Raw genomic sequence first — 3921 nt, forward strand, 5'->3', positions numbered from 1 at the left:
TCTAGCAAACTAAGGAGATACAACCTACAGTAGATCCACTGTAATTCCCTCTTCACTCTCAATCTCCTCTCTCTTCCTCACTCGGAATATAGATATACATAGACGTAATACAATTCCCTGATATATAGTGAGGGGTTGCCTTCTAGGGAAAAAAACCCTAAATTAAACATAACTTTTACCGTCAGATATTTTCCTAATGAATGACCTAGATTGACTATGAAATTACAACATTTTACAAGGAACTTTTACATCTGTTCTTAGCTTCGGGGGCGCTGCCCCTGATCCCCCTCCGAGCGGACTCTTGAAGGTCGTGCCCGCCCTGCTAGACACCCCTTGCAACGAATATTTTATGGGCAGTGTTGCTGCCCCATTATGAACTGGGGTCCAATTTGGTGATACCTTTGAATACAAAAGATAATCAGGCTCCACACCCAACAATCTCCCACTTGGAGACTGATTATAGAAACTCCATCACTACTTAATTTGCTAGAAAATGACTCCACTTGGGACCTGGCTATTTCTGATCTTCTTCATCATACTTGAAGACCAATTGAAATTGAGCAAATTCTCAGTTTCTCCCTGGTTACAACTTTTGTTAACATATCTGCAGGATTCTGGCTAGTGTGTATCTTTTCCAACTTCAACTGTCCATCTTCCAACGCTAACCATATGAAATGGTACTTGAGTTGTATATGTTTAGTCTTGGAATGAAATGCAGAGTTCTTTACAAGATGTATGGCACTCTAGCTGTCACTATATAACTTGCCCAACTCCTTCTTCTTACCCAATTCATCCAAAAACCTTTGTAACCAAATCATTCCTTTACTAGCCTCTGTAGCAGCAACATACTCTACTTTTGTAGTTGAGAGTGCAACAACACTTTGCAATTTTGAGACCCAACTAATAGATGTTCCACCTATAGTAAACACATACCCTGTTGTGCTCCTCATGTTATCTCTATCACCCACCATATCTTCATCAACATATCCCTGTAGAGAAATGTTTGAACCAGCAAAGCATAATGCTTGATTTGTGGTACCTCTCAAATCCCTGAGAATCCACTTCACCGCCATCCAATGTTCCTTTCCTGGATTGTTCATGTACCTGCTTACAACTCCCACTGCATGTGAAATATCAGGCCTTGTGCATACCATTGCATACATTAAGCTTCCAACTACAGATGCATATGGAACTTTAGACATATGAGCCATTTCTTCCTGAGTCTTGGGACACTCCCCCTTATTTAATTTGTTATGCTCCTATACCATTAGGTGTCATATATCATGATTGACTTGATGAGCTATGTAATATGTTCATACCTTTACTTGTTGCAAAGGTTTTCCATATTTTCAAAAAAATAAAATTAAAAATTAAAAAATGTAAAGAGGGTATGCCATAAAAGAGAAATCAAAGGGCAAAAAAGAATGAAAAAGGTCAAAAAATGAAAGAAAATGAACCCCAACAAAAAGAAAAGACCAGGAAAGTGTGCAAGTCAAAATACCACTACTTTTTCACTTTTGTATAATAAAAAATTGTGTGCATCTTGTCATCTATGCCACAATTCATGATTAGTCAAACAGTTAAAACTTGGCTAGTTCATTTTTCAATTTCATGTTGTAGAAATAGAGAATAAAGATCTAACCAAAACATTTAATCTTGGTAAATAAGTAGATAGGTAGAGTGAATAAAAGGAGCTCAACAGTTTAATCTGAGGCCTTAGATGTAATAAGGCTAGACTTAGATAGATATGTACATGTAAGAGAAAAGAAAGTGTGATAAGGGTTTTCTAGTTTAAGTGCACCCTAATAAAGAAGTAAAAATGCTAGGATAACGTAAGTAGGGTAAGTAGATGATGGTTGCAGAATAATATGTGATGAATGATATTTCTAAATGTGTAAATATGTTTACTTTCATCAAAAAGCAAAGGCATGCATCATATGGAAGGCACATCAAGCAAGCAAAGTCAAGTAATTAACTCCCCTATACATTTTCCCTAAAATTTTCACTAATTTCCCCTAAGTACCAAGGTGTCTATTAAATTAGAGGAGTTCAGAGCATTTCTCTGACTACTAGAGGGACCAGACTCTCAGACCAATAATTTATAAAGCCTAAGTACTTAAGACCACTCATTAATCATCATAGCCCTTCATACAAATCATTCATACCCTGGATAAGTTTTTCCTAAGTAAAATAGGATTTTACTTAGGAAAATTATAATATTTCCACAAAAACCCTTTTTTCACCTTAGCCTAAGTTTAAATACACACTTTAATGTTTTATGCTTAGCGCTTTTCCACTTCATAAAGTCATATTAACTACTAATTTACGTTATTAAGTAATTCCCATATATACCCGCTCTGTTAGGCCCCTATACTACTAGTGTAACCCCTTATTGTTATTAGTATAACCCACTTATTATATTGTTGCACCCATGTAGTGCCCATATTGTTACTATTGTGCCCCATAGAAGCCCACTATTGTTATTATTGTCCCCTTACATTATTATTGTTATGTCGGCTCTGATTATGTTATGACCCCTTAGACTCCTATATATAGAAAGGAGGTCTTTTCATTTGTATCATCCAAGAATTGTTCATTTATGTAATGTAAAGGAGGTTTCCCCCTCGAAGAGCATGAGTTCTAAGGCATTGATCTATCTTTTCTATCTTTTCTTGAGCTGGTTCCATAACATTTGGTATCAGAGCTTTGGATTCCAGGGTTTCGCTGCTCCAAACAGGTCATAGTGGCATTTTCACTATAACTTTTTTTTTTCTGTGACATTTCAGAAGTCGAGAAAAAAAACCCATTTGAGAAGAAATCGCATAGAACCTTGGGTCTGAAATTTAGAGCTTTTCGTGCGATATTTGCAGAGATATGATCTGAGGAAGTTGGTCTTTTTGCAGACTCCTGAATTACATTCAAAACATGTGACCTGGGGAAAATCGTCATAACTTTCTCTCTAGGGATCGGATTGAAATTTCATAAGAAGGTACAGAAAAAGGATGGACTGTAGTTTCTTGTATATCTTTCTCAGATCCATAGGTCAAAACAGTGACACGTGGTGCTTCATACAAGTTCGCTCTTCTAGAAAGGTCTATAATCAGGTCATCGTGGGAGGTTGTGTATAACGCTTTCTTAGAGAATCCAATTTGGATCAGACTGGTGGCATTGGAAAGAGGACACCGAGGACTACTACAGGTCCTAATTTTAGAACTTAAAGATTTGAAAGTACAGAGTTATAGTCATTTCAAGGTCGAGCTCCTAAAATCAAGAAAAAACAAGATGAGGAAGTTTGATGGCAAGGATCCGGTAAATTGGATACTTCAGATGGAGCAATATTTTGATCTACATGGTGTACAACTATTACAAAAGGTATGTATTGCATCTTCATATTTAGAACCAGATCAATTTTTATGGTACAAAGGGATTTGTTCTTGTAAATAACTTGTTACGTGGTCAATTTTCACGGAGGAAATGATAGCACATTATGAGGATACAAAGAGAAACACCTTCTTTAGAGCAACACCACAACAATTGGAAAGAGTAAAAGGGCATTGTGACATAGTGGAAAGAAAAATTATGGAAACCAGGAAGCGTACCCCTCACAACTATAAAGATGGAATTGTTGTTTCTCCTAGCCTTCCACAACCTACAAGGGTTACACCACAACAATTGGAAGAAAAAAGAGAAAAAGGGATTTGTTACAATTGTGATATCAAGTGCACTAAAGGTCATAAGTGTGCTGAGAAGAAATTATTTTACATATAATATGAAGAGGAGGAAGAAAAGGATCAAGAAACATCAAAAGAAGAAGATATACGCCAGGACCCCACCCCAGAGAAAGAAGAAATGAATCAGACCATATCTTGTAAAGCATTGGCAAGAATTACCACTCCTCAAACTCTCAAGATAGAAGGACAT

The sequence above is a fragment of the Pinus tabuliformis genome, chromosome 3_2 (genome assembly GCF_031772625.1).
Source record: "Pinus tabuliformis cultivar Carrire ecotype Pingquan chromosome 3_2, CPIR1, whole genome shotgun sequence".
Classification (NCBI taxonomy): Eukaryota; Viridiplantae; Streptophyta; class Pinopsida; order Pinales; family Pinaceae; genus Pinus; species Pinus tabuliformis.